The 16,169-nt window shown below is 47.6% G+C and overlaps 1 long non-coding RNA gene across 2 annotated transcripts; it reads left to right on the forward strand.

Moving 5' to 3' along the window:
* The first annotated feature begins 1,321 nt into the window (after window positions 1-1,321).
* On the forward strand, window positions 1,322-4,198 carry LOC125081032 (uncharacterized). Of its 2 annotated transcripts, none has more exons than XR_007121563.1 (4): window positions 1,322-1,463; window positions 1,568-1,639; window positions 3,035-3,404; window positions 4,089-4,198. It is a non-coding gene; the product is annotated as an uncharacterized LOC125081032 (long non-coding RNA). The 2 variants fall into 2 exon arrangements; XR_007121562.1 differs by having other exon boundaries at window positions 3,186-3,404.
* Window positions 4,199-16,169: the final 11,971 nt, after the last annotated feature.

Genomic DNA, 16,169 nt, shown 5'->3' on the forward strand with positions numbered 1-16,169 from the left:
CTTCCTGGTCTGTTTCACTTCAGTGCGATTTTGACTTTGACCTTGGCGTGGCCTGAGGGAAGACAGGAAGCAGAAACAGAGAGACAGAAGGAGAGTCTGTACAGCCCCAATATTTTTGTGGTTCCTTTGAGTTCTTTCTTGTGTGTATGTGTCTGTCTGTCTCATTCTCTATAGAATGGAGAGTGAAAATTCAAAAGTAGTTGGGATTATCACTGCTGTCCTGGAAAAAGTACCTGCCAGCAACAGGAAATTCAACTGTTCTGATTAATAATGAATCCAAAAGGACAATGGCCACTATGTGACCAAATTATAGCTGGGGACAGAGACCCCTTTTGGAGCTGGTGGCTTCATCACTATCTCCTGGCAGCTTGGTGCTCGTTGTGCAGGCTTTTCCCCACCAACCCTACGTTTGGTGTCACTGGATTTCCTCTGCGAGCTACTGGATTTGGCCCTTCCTGGCTTTCTCCCTGTGTCAGGGGAGAGGATCGGAGCTGAGCGCGCTGGGAGCCCGGGGCTTGTACCGCCCAGCCCGTCAGGGGAGGTGCTGTGAGAGATCCTGCTTAAGACAGGAAGCATCGGATGATTCTGGCTTTGATCTGGAGCTGAAGCCAAAGATTCAACTCAACAGAGGCACTTACATGGCTCTCCGACGAAATCACTACGTTTTTTCGGCTTCAGTGGCCCTTCGTGGTGTCATCTATACGTGACCTATTTAAGATAAACTTTTCCCTCTCTGTGTGGGATAGCCTCTTAGTGTCCCATTAAATGCGTACCCTTTTTGCTTCAAAAAATATTTCCACTGGCACTTGAAATTAAGCCTAGGTTTTTTCTATTTTTCTCCCCAGTCTCACTGCATTACAGGAAGCGCCCAGCTTTCCTGCTGGGTGGTGTTTCTTAGTGAACGGGGGCCAGAGTCCAGACCACGTAGCATCGGCTCTTAAGAATTCAGTACCTTTGGGGCGCCTGGGTGGCTCAGTGGGTTAAAGCCGCTGCCTTCGGCTCAGGTCATGATCCCAGGGTCCTGGGATCGAGCCCCGCATCGGGCTCTCTGCTCAGCAGGGAGCCTGCTTCCCTTCCTCTCTCTCTCTGCCTGCCTCTCTGCCTACTTGTGATCTCTGTCTGTCAAATAAATAAATAAAATCTTTAAAAAAAAAAAAGAATTCAGTACCTTTTCATCCCCTCCTTCGTGTTTGTCCTTGTGTACAGATCTGAGCATTTTTACCCCGTGCAGAAATTCACGTAACTTCTGCCAAAATCAATATTTCATCAATACAAAGGACACCCCAGCGTATCCTCTTACTCGCGCCCCCCCACCCCTGTGCCCTGGCAACCAGCGATCTATTCTTTGTCTGCACTTGTGTCCTTTTGACGATGTTGTCTGAGTGGAACCTGCCGTCTATAACCTACGGAGACGGACTTTCCCACCAAACCCTGGAGACGTGTCCAGGCCGTTGTGCAAGCAGGTCTGCTGCTTTCCGTGGCTGAGGGCTGTTTCACTGTGCAGGTGACCCAGGTTTGTGAACCTGAAGTTCAGGCATTGAAAGGCATTTCTGTCTTTTGCTGCTAGGGATAAAACTGGCATGGACATTTGTGTATGCGTGTGGATGAACGCCGGCGACGGCAAGTGTTGGGCTCCATGGTAAGCGTGTTTGGTTTCGTAAGCAGCGGCCCCGCTGTTGTCCAGGCCGCACACGGTGCATCAGACCCCCCATTTCTATGCATCTTCACCGCACTGGGATCGGGGTGGGTTCTCTGCTTCCACGGGTTGGGAACAAGATTCCGTCCCCCTCCCCACATTTGTAGAGTTGGAGACTAGACAGAAAGGGGTAGAAAGCTGATCTGCAAATATAGTTAAAAAAATTCAAACAGGATTGAAATAGATTTTGCACATGTATGTCCTTGCTCTTTTCCTCAATTACAGTGGGTGGGGGGTGGGCTGGGGCTGTTTTCTCTACGGCTTCCAAGTGAGCACAACTTCTTCCCTCTTCTGCACACTTTCCACCAACCTGTGTGCTGGCCTCGGCTGAGGGTGCACCTGACCCTTGTCGGGGTGATGGGAGAGTCCTGGGGAAGTTACTCCCCTTCCCCTGCTCCTCCCACTGCTAAACCCCTGTAGTTCCTGCCAGTCCTATAGCCATGATGACCATGACTGCCACTCCCACGGCCACCATCGGTACCACCACTACCGTTACTACCATGATCGTCATTACTGCCATCACCACTAGGACCACTGTACCATTCCCATGACCACTGCCACCATGACTGCTACGGCTGTGGTCCCGACCACTACCCTTCCCACCACTACCATCTTCTCCCAACGCCCGCCACAACTCCTGGAGCCACCATAACCACTACCAGCTTTTCTCATGAGTCAAACACTCTGGAAACATTGAAGATACATCATTGCCTTTATTCCTCATTGCAATCCGATATCAAGTCACTGTTTCCTTGTCAACACTGAGAAACCCTGGGCCTCCAGAACTGCCTGGCGCTGGGCAGCAAGTGGGCTGCAGGGTCTACCCTGACCCTGACATGCAGGGGCTGCATCCGGTCTTACTTTCTTGGCCAGTTTCCTTCAGTCCTTGGTTTGCAGATGCGTTTCTCCATCCGTCCACTGCCCCGTCCATCATCCTGAGCTGAAAGTGTGTCTAATCTGTGCAGGTTCTGGGTCAGCTCAAGACGTGCTTCCAACTGGAGGGACCGTCTGGCAGGAAGACCAAGTTAGGACATTGACCTAGAACATGACAAGTAACAGCCAAACGCGAACAGTTCCCTCCACCTTGCTCCCTGGTGCTGCCTGTCTTGCCTTGTACTCTGGTCTTTTGGGAAAACTCATTGTCTAAATGATTGACTTTTCAATTAGCTTTAGGATTTCTGAATCCTTATTGACTTTCTATCTTCATCTCTGCCACTGGCTTGCTTGGTTGAACGATCTCCTGGCTCTGTACCTGGAACGTAATGCATAGGAACAGATAGAATTTCTAATGAATGAGTGAAGCTGTCCTCACCGCCTGTTCTCATCTGCTTTTTATAGACACTTTGCACATGGCATTTGGGGCTTGGACTAAGGATCCTCGAGTCCTGCCTGCCATTCCTCTCAACCTGTTTTTCTCCCAATGTGTGGTCCTCCCATCCCTCCCATCCATGGCTCCCCGTGTCGTTCTCCTGGATGGATCGATCCTTAGAACGCCTGTGTGTGACTTCCAAGAAGGACCAGAGCATAGCCTTGCGCCATGGGCTCCAGAAGTTTATTCCGTCCCATTCTGCCTGATTCCTGACTGGACATCTGGTATCTAGCGACCCTCTCCCCTGTGCTGAGTGAGCAAGGCTGTGGTAGAGTATGCCTTTCTGAAATACGTGCATGGAAGATGCATTGATCTTCTAATGTGGTTGGATTCACAATAGTAAGACCCTTGAAATTATTTCCTTCTTGGTCTTTGGTTGTTTTTCTTTGAACAGATTGAAAAATAATGGGACAAGTGGGATACTTTCAAGTTTTACTGCGGTCTGGGGGGAATTAATTTATTCCTTTGTAATTGAAGATTAGATACGAAGATTTTTTTTTAGCTGGAGGCTTAAGCCATGTAGAATTCTTGGCAATCAAACATTTTGAGTGTCCCCCCCGCCTTTTGAATTTCTTTTTGTTATTTCCTGACTGGATTGAGGCACAAACAGATGGCATATTTTCTAAGCTCTGGCTGATGCCTGAAAATAATACGTTTCTTTTCCCCCCCTCTTGAGTAATAAAAACAGAATCAAAGCATCTTCTATATGTGCAGTAACTTAATCAGATCGGTTGAAGTAAGTAGCAGAAATCACTGGAAAGGTCAAGTAGACGGTAGTTAAGAGCAGACTGTGGCCAGCCTGTGTGGGTTTGAGTCTTGGTTACTCATTGGCTATGTGACCTTGGGGGAATTATTTAATTTCTCTGTTCTTGGCTTTCCTCATCTGTACACTGAGGATAATAGTGAGACTTATCTCTTAGGCTTGTTACAAAGATTAAAAATAATATTTATAACTCACTTAAGAGAGTTTCTGGGTATATTTAGAAACACAGTAATTATTTTGAGCATGTTATTTCTTTTCAGGAAATTGTGTGATTCCTTGGAGGAAGGGTCTAGGTGCCATTTGTAAAAGGCCTGATTCCTGAGGTCACGCAGGAAAGCAGCTCGCTCACTCAGAAGCGTGACCCTTATTGATAGGAATCGGCTTGCTTTGGGAATTTTCCACATTCTTCCCATGTACAGTGCAAGCCCTCCTCCCACCCACCCAGAGAGGGGGCTGCTACTGTTGTTCACTCTCCGCAGACAGGGAAACTGAAGCCTAGGGATTTAAGTGAACTCCCAAGATTGCCGAAAGAGTTGAGGTTAAACCAAGATGGGACCTGACTTGCTGTCCAAGGTACGCCCTGTTTGAGGTCCTCCAAGATACACTCTGCTTATGTGAGGCTTACTTAAGGAAAGCATAAAGAGGACCCACGTTATCTTTCATGACACGAGTAAGTGGGGCAGTCTGTGGGAAAACAGTGGCATCTTCTGAAGTGTTCATTTGTCTCCTTATTCTGTAAACATTTGCTCAGCACCTGTGAGGTGTGAGCTCTGGCCTGGGGTCTGGGGGAGCAGGGTGGGAGTGGAGACAAGGACGGGAGTGATCCCTGTTGTGGTTCCTCCTGGTGGGACCCGACACATGAGCTTCATTGTGCTTCCTAAAGCAGAACATTTAAGGCTTCTTTAGGCTTAAAGACTCCACATGGGAACAATTTCCTACTCTAAGAGAAGGTTTCATTCCAGATCCCTAAGTCCGGAAGCTAAGACCATAGAGAGAGAATCCCTTGTGCTTTAGCTGTGGGCCTTGGAACGGACTTTTAGCTTCTCGAAGCTCTAGAACTTCTGTTCAGTTCCCTCCTATGGGCGGGAAAACCAGCTCAGCTGATCGCCCGAGAAATGTTCCCTACTTTGCTCCTAGGTAAGGGCTGGCCACGCCTGTTGTATTTCCCACAAAGCTCGATCTCCCCTTCAGCCTGCATGCTTCATTTAAAAATATTCTGTTTGGCGTTTATTTTTACCGAGGCTAACCATTTCATAAAGCATCAGAAGGATCTTGGATCATCCGTTTGTGGAAATGTCAGGATGAAGCTCCCAGAGGAAACTCGTCTTTTAAGATTCCTAAAAATTAAAAAATTCATATATTCGTAAATTCAACGAACATGAGAGGTGACTCGGGAATTTTCAGGTTAATATAATGATGTTTTGATTTGACAGCAAGGGTGGAGCTGGTCCCCAGACACGGATTTGCTGAGTTGCCCTTTGTGGCCCCATTGGCCTGAGTCCGATGCGGAAGCATTTCTGTTAGTGGATCCTCTGTGGTCCTGCAGAGCCGAACAGAAGGTTCTGGAAAGTAAGCGTGCAGAGGAAGACCCCGAGTCTCCAGGGTGACACCGTCCCTGTCAGATTCCACTCTCTTTCTCTTTCCCCGATTTCCTTCCTCATCCTACCCGAATGCACTCTTCCTCCTGCCCAAACACACTCAGTCTGCTGCTTCTTCATTCAATAACAGGAGGACAGGCTTTATTTTCTGTGGTGATTTAGGCTGAGTGTGCATTCTCTCCCAGGGGATATTAATGGAGGCCACAACAGAAAGTGTCCCAGGGTCGTACATTTTAGAGACCCTAGGTCGATTATAGCTGGACAGGTTTCTGGGCTGAAGAACGTCTCCGAGACTTAATGTATGGGTGGGTGTTGTCAGTCTCTAAGAGGAGGGTCCTAAACACCGTATTTCAAAGCCACGCAGTTTCCCAGAGTCAGAGGCTGCCATGATACGCTCCTTGGGGCCCTGGCCACGTTGCCGTTGGTACAATCTGTGCTCCCTTGGAGGCTCTGCTCATTTCTCCTTTATTTCTCAGCTTATTTGGGTTTGTGTTTTATGTTACCCATACCTTATGGACTTGTGTCATAAAAGTGAAAGATCTGTCCAGCTCCCTCCTCCAGTTCGTTCCCAGAACGCATAGGTCAGTTCTGCTGCAATGTGACCTGTGCAGTCCCAGAAATTACCCTGCGATGCAAAAATCGTGCAGTAAAAGCCGAGGCTTGTATGAAAAAGGGGTTAGAGAAATAACACCCCCAAATTTCATCAGCAACATAGCAAAACAGGTATCAGCATCTAATAAACGCAGTGGCTTCATCGTGTACACATTAGGTGGTGAGCCAAAACCCGCATACCTCGATAAATATGGAACCTGAGAAGCTCTGGATTTTACTGGCAGACCTAAGGCCAGAAAGATTGCAGCTGGTGAGTTCTTGGGGAGAGGTGGAAGGAGCATTCCTGGAAGGTGAAGGAAAGTTCCGGAGGTGGGGAGGGCGGAGCTCACTGCCCACGTGGAGAACCAAAGTCGCTGGTAGGTGGTCGGGGGGTTCGTGTGCTCCTGTGTGTGCCTGTGCCCACGTCCCATATTCCTACAGTGCTTGGTTAAGTGGGGTCAGAGTTCTGCATTCACTTAGGGGTTCTTGTGGACAACATTGTGAATAAATGCAAAATTCTCACCAGGCTCAGGTTGTTTCCTAATCTATTAAACACCTGGGGCAAGATGTGCTCTAAAAGCAGGCCTTACCTAGCAGAACTGGCTGGAGGGTTAATACCTTAGATCACGTCCTAACAGGTGTTAACCAGGGGACACACCCACACACATACACAAGCATTCTGTTTTTCCTTAAAGAGGGTTATACCACACTTCCTGTGTGCCTTCGATCTATTTTATTTGCTTACTTATGTAGCATGGCATCTTTCTCTGCCAGTACATGTCCCATCTCATCTGTCCTGCACGGGGTAGGTCTCCAGCACACGGACAAGTCACCATTCACTCAACTGCTCCCATGGACGGTCACTTGGATTTTTAGCGTTTTTTTTCTTTTCCCGTAAGTTGTGGTGAAGACTGTCCTGTCTTCAGTAGAAGTCTTCCCTGAAGACTGTCCCCAGCTTTGTTCAGGATGTGCAAGGTTGGAAAGGACATTACTCCCAACCCTAGAACCTCATAAAATTGGATTGCTGAATAGTATCCAAATTCCCAGTGTTTCTTGAATTCAGTTGAGACCTGAAGTCCCCGGGTGACCAGCTAACTGTATCCATGGGAGGACAGGAGTATCTCGGGAGATCTGGGATGGGAACACTTGCTTGCCTTGGGCAGATGCTATGGGACACCATACAAGCCCATTAGAAGAAATAAAATCAATGGAAATTTCTAATGAATTGTTAAACCCCTGTGTGGATCCTCTTCTCTGTCTCCACCATGGACCAGAAGCCTTCAGCCACTGGAGAAAAAAATGGGAAAACTTACCACCCCTAAACACCGGTGAAGACCAGTGCATCTCGGGGAAGGAGAACAAAAGGAGACCCCCTTCCCTTGAGGTAGGGACTGGCTGAGACCACGAGGGGTTTCCTTCCCCTAGGAGTGGGACAGGATCATGGAGAAGCCCTCTCCCAAGACCTAGTGACACGGTGCTTGCCTCAGACTTAGGCTAAAGGAGAACAGCAGAAACAGTACTTGCTGTGTCCTGCTGTCACCATCCTGCCCGGCAGTGCATAACAAACAGAGCCGTCTTTGATGGGAGAGGGAAGAGCTGGGCAACCTGGGGGCACCAGGACAAACAGAAGACATAGACATGACTCCAGAGATCCCTCTGACTCCAGCCCTGAGCCCAGACACACGGCAGCACCAGAGGACCCTGGAGCCTGTGCTGGACCCAGGGTAACCACAGCAATAAGAACTACCCCCTCCCCACCCCTCACGCAGCTAAATCCCTAACTAGAGGATTTCCCTATGGGATATTCCTAAAATAATGGTGTTGCTATGATCCTTTTAAAGAGAAACACTTTGAAGCCCTTTGAAGTACTATGGTTTCTAAGAACCTTGCTTTGAGACAAGTTGACTTCAAGTCTTTTAAAGCAATCTTGATTTGGGGGAATAGGGGAGGTGACCCAGCTCTAGGAGCTAGCATTGTGTTATTTAATGCTACCGATAGGGCACCTGCTGTGTCCAGTGCGCTGCGGGGAGGAGGGCTGTCAGACAATTAGCTGTGAGAAGATATAGGTCTGTAAATTGAATCACTTAAACTTCACCACATGGCCTCACCATGAAAAACTTTTCCTTTTAAAAGTAAAGCATATTCTTGGGGCCCCTGGGTGGCTCAGTGGGTTAAGCCTCTGCTTTCGGCTCAGGTCACGATCTCAGGGTCGTGGGATCAAGCACAGAATCAGGCTCTCTGCTCAGCCGGGAGCCTGCCCTTTACCCCCTCTCTCTGTGCCTGCCTCTGTCTACTTGTGATCTCTATGAAATAAATAAATAAAATCTTTAAAAAATAATAGTTATAAAAAAGTAAACTATATTCTTTTGATAAAATAATTCCTCTTTTGGGGAAAGTCACCAATTTATAACATTTAGACCTTCAAGAGGTTATTATGGACGGAATATGTGTGTCCCCCACGAATTCATGTGCTGAGGTTCTCACCCCAGGTGTGATGGTGTTAGCAGGTGGGGCATTGGAGGGGATTGGGTCATGAGGCTGGGGTCCTCAGGAATGGGATTAGAGACAGGAGAGGGTTTGCCTCTGGTCTCTGCTCTCTGCCACATGAGGACAGGGCCAGAAGGTGGCTGTCTGCAGCTCCAGAAAAGTGTTCTCACCAGCACCTGATCATGCTGACGCCCTGATCTCGGACATTCCACCCCAGAACTGCAACAACTAAATTTCTGTCACTGAAGCTACATGGGTGTGCCACTTTGTTGTTGTTTTTAAAGATTTTATTTATTTATTTGACAGAGACAGCAGGAGAGGGAACACAAGCAGGGGGAGTGGGAAAGGGAGAAGCAGGCTTCCCGCTGAGCAGGGAGCCCAATTCGGGGCTCGATCCCAGGATCCTGGGATCATGACCTGAGCCCAAGGCAGATGCTTAACGACTGAGCCACCCAGGTGCCCCTGTGTGGTGCTTTGTTACAGCAATGTGAATGAACCCAGACAGAGGTGGGATCCTGACACCAAAGTTGTATCAACGTCACTGACTCTAAAATAATGGTGTTGCTATGATCCTTTTAAAGAGATGACTTTTTTCCCTGAATTTCTTTAAGAACTTAATTTTAGGGGCGCCTGGGTGGCTAAGCCTCTGCCTTCGGCTCAGATCATGATCCCAGGGTCCTGGGATCGAGCCCCGCATTGGCTCTCTGCTTGGCAGGGAGCCTGCTTCCCTTTCTCTCTCTCCTCCTGCCTCTCTGCCTACTTGTGATCTCTCTCTGTCAAATAAATAAATAAAATCTTTAAAAAAACCCAGAATTTAATTTTAACTTAATTTAACTTTGATTATTGGAGTAGTGTGCCATACAATGTTATGTTAGTTTCCTGTGTAGGACATGGTGATTCAATAGTTCTATATGCCACTTGATGCTCTCCACGATAGCGGTGATGATTTTATTACCTGAGGAATCTTCTTTCTGAAAAGACATTGGCTCTTTTCTCCATTGTTGAAAGGGCTGTCGTCCCCTTTACCACACTGAGAAGCAAAAGCCTGGTGATGGCAGGCAGGAACACTAGGGTTGGGTTTCCCTGCTATCCCAGCCGAGAGAGTTTTCCTATGAGGCTGACAAGGTTTGGGAAGCTTTGATCTTGTTGGAGTAGGAACAACCCGTGTTGTCAGAGGACAAACAGAATAAGACAACGCCTTTGAGTGGAGCGCCGGGACATCTATTTCTGGTGCCTCTTGAAATGCGGCAAAGGGAACAGATCAGCAAGGTGGGTGTAATTAGCTGGGTCATGGGCTTGACCCCTCAGAGGTGTCTTCTGCTGTGAGAATCCCCATCCCCCTTTCCCGCCCCTCTTCCCACTTGGTAAATGAAGCTCATCCATGCTGACTCCTGAGCCTACGTCCTCACGTCCGCTGCCGCCTGCCCAGCGGGAAGGGCTGCTCCAGGGAAGTGAGGATTCTGAGCACAAGACTGTGTGGGACACCCTCTGTAAACTTGCGTAAAAGGGGCAATTTTTCTTACACTCGAGAAGTTGGAGGACAAATAAAATCACAGCCTCTGCAGACTCCTGGGGGCTTGGTGGAGGGTTTTGTTGTCTGAAAAAGGCTCATGGCAGGAAAAGTCTCTGTGGAGTTGTTTTGTTGCCCTCCTGCCCCCATTAGGATTATGTTCCAAGTCATTAGCCACAAGTTGCTGCTTTGATATTAGGGGGGCAAGGGAGCACCTTCCAACTGTTCTTGCCAGGAGCCATATTTGTTGGATCTTGTGTTTTTTTGTGTGTATGTGTGTGTGTTTTTTTTTTTTAACGCACGCAGCCAGTCTATGTCTTCTGATTAGAAAATTAATCCATTTACGTTTAAAGTAATCATTTATAGGTAAGGCCTTCCCATTGCCATTTTTTCATTGTTTCCTGATTGTTTTGTAGTCCTCTATTCTTTCTCTCTTGCCATCTACCTTTGTGATTTGATGATTTTTTTTTTTTTTTTTTTGTAATGTTATGCTGGGATCCCTTTTTCTTTAACTTTGGTGTCTGCTAATTTTGTGATTACCTTGAGGCTTGTGGAGAACATCTTATAGTTTTTTTTTTTTTAAAGATTTTATTTATTTATTTGACAGACAGAGATCACAAGTAGACGGAGAGGCAGGCAGAGAGAGAGAGGGAAGCAGGCTCCCCGCTGAGCAGAGAGCCCGATGCGGGACTCGATCCCAGGACCCTGAGATCATGACCTGAGCTGAAGGCAGCGGCTTAACCCACTGAGCCACCCAGGCGCCCCATACATCTTATAGTTTTGACAGGTACAGAGATCAGAAGATGAGCTCATCCTTATGTGCTAGAGTTGAAGTACCTGAGGGTGAGACAGCTGGAGATCTCATCTGAAGCTTCAGAGTGGGAACTCTGCTACACTGATGGCCTCATATTGTAATCCTGGCTTTTGGAATAACTGACTATTTGATCCTTTAAAGAAAAAACTTAAGTTTGTAGACTTAGAAAATCCAGAATCATAGCAGAGATAGCCACTAATTGTGAAAACAGATTTCCAGCAAGAAAATGATTTTTCCTACAGCTGGAGAAATACAAGAGTATCCTTGACCTCATGACCTTTCAGAATTGGTGTTGGCTTTAGCATTCCTGACCTGCTTTGCCTTCCAGTTTGTTCTCTGTGGTCCCTTGGTCCTGGCCATTTGCCTAATTCTGAGCAATCCTGGTCTCTAGCTTCCATATTGTTCCATTTACTCTGGCTGTCTAACAAACTACCCCCAAACGTAATGACTTAAAAAGACCCTGAATGTATATTTTTATCATGGATCTGCAAGGCATGTAGGACTGTCTCCTCCATTCAGTACCAGCTGAGGGGGCGCTGAAGACTAGGGGCGGGCATCTTCAGTCAGTCCATCAGTCAGTCAGTCCGTCACCTGTCTGGTGGTCGATGTTGGATTTTGGCTGAAATTCTAAGACTCTTGGATGCAGCACTCCCCATGGGGCACTCCATGTGGTCTGGGCTTCCCAAAAATATGGCGGCTGGGAGAGAGAGAGAGTAAGAGATAGAATTGTCCTCTGACCTAGCCCTGGAAGGCCCACAGCTTGACTTCCCCTGGATTCTATCCACTGGGAGGTCACAGAATCCCTTGAAGTTTCAGTGTGAATCGATTTCCCCTCTCGATGGGAGTGGCGAGATTTGGAAAGCGCATGTGAGATGGCAGTGTTGCTACAGGCGGTGTTGGAGGCTCCCTTCTGCCCCGGGTGTCCTGGTGGTCCACCCCGTTCCCTCAACCTGCTCCCCACCCTCCATCTTGGCCCTCCTGTCTCTGACTGTGCTCCCTCTTTTCCATGCTTTGCCTATGGTGGCTGAGACTCAGGATGGCTGGGGCATAAGTTGTCTTTCTCACATTCTTGTGTCCCCACAAACAAAGTAATCAAAGGTGACAACATCAACTTGACAGCCACTGGCAGACGATGCCAAAGCCAAGAAAAATGTCTGTGAAGTCTGGGCCTTCCAAATTTTCTTCTCTTGTCAGCAAAAACAGTTAGATTTAGGGATCTGTAGTTAGCAGTGAGATTTAAGATGTTTACTCACACAAATCAAAAACCACAGGTCTTCTTGGGTTAACCAGGACAAATTTATGATGGAGAAATTATGTTTAAAAAAAAAAGAGAGAGAGAGAGAGAAAGAGAGAGACTGTGCGACGAGCTAAGATTTCTCCACTGGCCGGGCAATTTTTCCTTCCGAAATTTTGAATTTCTCATCAAGGTGAAAGGTGCTGTGGGTGACCTTGTTTATGGCTGAGAAAGTAATAAATTTGCAGAGTGAAGCTCTTCCCTGGAAGTTAGTCTGTCCCTGACTCTTGCTGCAGAGCTGCTTTGATTTATCCAGAAGCCAAACTCGGCAGACACATGGGATGATTAAACTGAGGAGAGGCGGAAGTGGGATCCAGGGTGATCCTCATGGGGTGGGGCTGTGGGACGGGGCAGGCTTCCTCCAGCAGGGCCCCATGACCGGGGCCAGGTGTTCCGAGAAAATCTATAGCATGAATGGAAGAACCAGGAAGAGCCACGGAAATGGACAAAATAAATTCCCATCTTGAAACCAGTCAAGGCCAGAGTCTGAAGGATGCTCATGGAAAAATGACTGTCTTGCCAACAATTTTTTAAGCCATTTGTAAAACAACTTTTCAAGCACGTGATACATTTGTATAACAACCCGATCAGGCACTCGCCATGGAAGCTTGGAGCAAAGGCAGCCCTTGTAGAAGTAAGTGTAGGTCGGCCCATCGCTCACTTGGTGCACTTTGTTGGGCACCGTTTACATTATTAGGCAGTGTGCTGGGCCTGTGAAAACAAGTCTAAAAGGTACTTTTTGCCCCTGAGAAGTTCATAGTCTTGTAGGGGAGTGTGGCCTGCGGAATAAGGCCCTCCCCGGCAAATATCCTGATCCTGTACGTGTCACCTTATCCTGCAAAAGAGAATTTGCGGGTGTGATTAAGTTAAGGATGTCGAGCTGCGGAGGTTACCCTGGGTTGTGTGGATGGGCTGTAACTGTGATCAGTGTCTCTACAAGAGGGAGGCGGCGGGAGATGTGGTGGGAGATGTGGTGGAGAAGACAATGGCCGGAGGAGCCCTGGAGCCAGCCATTACTGCTGCTGGATCTGCTGGTGGAGGGAGAGGGCCCACGAGTGAGGAGCGCAGGTCTGGAAGCTGGGAAAGAGAGCGTGGCCTTGTCGGCACTTGGGTCGGGTTCAGTGAAACTCAGTTTACGTTTCTGACAGCCAGAACCATAAGGGGATAAATTTGTGTGGTTTCAAGCCACCAAGTTTGTGATAATTTGTTAGAGTAGCAGCAGGAAACTCATACAGAGAATTAGAATATCTATTTACACGGTGTCACTTTAAGGAATACCCTGCTGCTTTTCAGATAATGTTTATGATCTAACTGATGATAAATAAGCCATTTCCACTGCTTTTGGCTTTGGCTTTAATTAACAATCGGGAGCCACATTCAACTGCCTGGGGTTGGCGGGGGCTGGGGGGCGGGTGGCGACTGCAGATGACAGCCTGCTGTCTGTGCTCCTTAGAAGATTTTAGTAAAGCACTAAGGAGGGCGGGTGGTAGGAGGCTCGTCAGGACAGGTCCCCGTTCTGGGACATGTATGACAGGTCCCCGTTCTGGGACATGTATGATGCTGAGAGATCAGTTTTTAAAGAAACAGATTAGGGGCGCCTGGGTGGCTCAGTGGGTTAAGCCTCTGCCTTCAGCTCAGGTTATGATCTCAGGGTCACTGGATTGAGCCCCATATCGGGCTCTCTGCTCAGCAGGGAGCCTGCTTCCCCCCTTCTCTCTGCCTGCCTCTGCCTACTTGTGATCTCTGTCTGTCAAATAAATAAATAAAATCTTAAAAAAAATTAAAGAAACAGATTAGAACTTAGGCATGCAAGCAAATTTTGTCCCTGTCAAATGTCCTTTGGGGATATTGTATGGTAACCCCGACCCTATTGCCATTGCTTAGAAAAGAGTTACATCGTCCCCTCAGAGCCTTTGAGTCTCCTCAATGAGGGCCACTTGATCAGCCAACGGTGGGTCTGGTTTTGGCGGTGGGTAACTCCCAGCTGCCTCTGAAGTCCAGTGTTTAGTTGAGGCACGGAGCTGTTGTTACCATTTGGATTAAAATTTGGGTAAAGACAAGCTAATTCACGGAAGCAAACAGACCCCATGCGGGGCGTGACTCTGAGTTTTGCTTGTGTGTGTGTGTGTGTGTGTGTGTGTTTGTGTGGCCTGTTTCACAGAGTTCAGGTCGCCACACGCTGCGTGAAGCCTGGCACCTTCTGCCTCCATAAGCGAGAAAGTAACCTGCCCGTTAAACAGTAACACAATTCTTTTCTTGAGTTTTTACCTTGTGGTTATTTATTGAAAGAGATATTTTAGCCTATTGTGACAGTTGTGGGTTTTTGTTTGTTTGTTTGTTTGTTTTTTTAGCTTATCACTCTGTGCCTGTCTGAAAAAGAAAATCTAGGTACAATGGAGGGACAGTCCCGAAACGTCTTCTTACTCAGAGGCTGATCCCTGCATCCTTTGGACTCGCAGTGCCTCATTTCCAGGCTGGGCAACACAGTGTGTCCCGTGGGCTGTGATGGCACATTCTAGAAAAAAGTGCGCCGCCACATCCCTTGGCCTTCCTCCACACCTCTTGCCATACTTTTCTGCGTGCCCAGTAACGCTCTGTGTTAATGTAGAATCGTAACGTCACGGACAGGCTTCTGTTGAAGAGCTGTTTCCAGTTTACGGAACAGTTGGGCAAAAGGTGCAGAGTTCCCGTGAGCTCCGCACGTGATCTTTCTGCAGACATTTAAGCCACATGGGGAGGATGGACGACCCACTCGGAGGAAGGGAGATCGGGCGGGCTGTCGGGATGGGCTCTGCATGCGGACAGGCAGTGGCCCCTGCCTCGAGAGCTGCGCCCGGGTGAGGGCAGGATCATAAGAAATCTCAGCCTCGGACAGGTTCGCATGTGACAAAGTGTTCCTGCTAGGACCGCTAGACTGTACTGCCTTAAGCTTGTGCACTTTTAAATCCGTGTGTAGCATCTCTGGGAGCCCCTTCTTACAGCTACTGTTATTTACTGTGTTATGAATAAATAACAGCTTAGAAGGGAACGGGATTTGTTCAAGGTCAAGCATGCAAAGGGACGTTGACCTGCGGCGCAGAGTCAGCAGCGCAATCACCCTGATTTTGTTTTTCTTCTCATGGAGATAAGATGCATTGCAGCATTTCTGCTCACGACAGTTTGAGAAACAGGAACCTGTGCACACACACGTAATGTGGAAAGACAAATGCCCCTTCCCTTGATGTGGGTTCTTGCGTGGCTCTGGACGGCTACCAAGAACGCTAACCTTTGGCAAGTAAAAGTTCAGTGGGATGGAAAGGCTCTTTATATGTTCAGTTTAGCATTTTCAAATGGTAATTGACTTTTCAGACAATGGAGGACAGTTCTGTTTCCTTCCTTTACTCTTCTACTTGCTAATTTATCCTCAAATGTTATCCCCAGTAGGAAGGAAACTGATTTTTTTTTAAAGGTCTTTAAAACACTTTCATTTAAAAACCTAATTTGCAAGGACTATTGATTTAATTAGCCTGAGGTCATTTGTTGGATTACCAATGTCTCTGTGCTCTCTCCAAGAAGTAGGCAAATGGGGATTATGGCGGAAGGAGGCTTTATTAGCTTAGCTCCTGGAAATAGTTCAGCTAATGTTTCCTGGTGATGTCTGCCCAGCCCTTCTGTCTGTATTCAGCTATGATGGGCCTCGATTCACCTGACTCCGACAGAGGGCAGAGACGTTATTGGCAAGCACTGGTGTATATGACGTTCAGAGGAGATGTTATAGGATAGTGTTGAGCCAGTGAGCTGATGATTTTTGGCTTCCATGGCTAAAATGGAAAAGTCACGAAGGTATGAGTTTCATGGTGGCATATGCCTTGGCGAGGTTCTCTGTGATCCTATGTGTAACATGATTGGTTTTGCTGATCTGGTGCCCTCATTTTTAAGCACTAATTAAAAACCAAAACTGAACTCTTGTCTCTTATTTGCTAAACTCTGTAGCACTGGATGGTTTGGTTTCTTCCAACTTCATTCATGTATGATTTCAGCTCTGTTTTGGATTCCGTGACACCATTC

The sequence above is a fragment of the Lutra lutra genome, chromosome 11, assembly GCF_902655055.1.
Source record: "Lutra lutra chromosome 11, mLutLut1.2, whole genome shotgun sequence".
Taxonomy (NCBI): domain Eukaryota; kingdom Metazoa; phylum Chordata; class Mammalia; order Carnivora; family Mustelidae; genus Lutra; species Lutra lutra.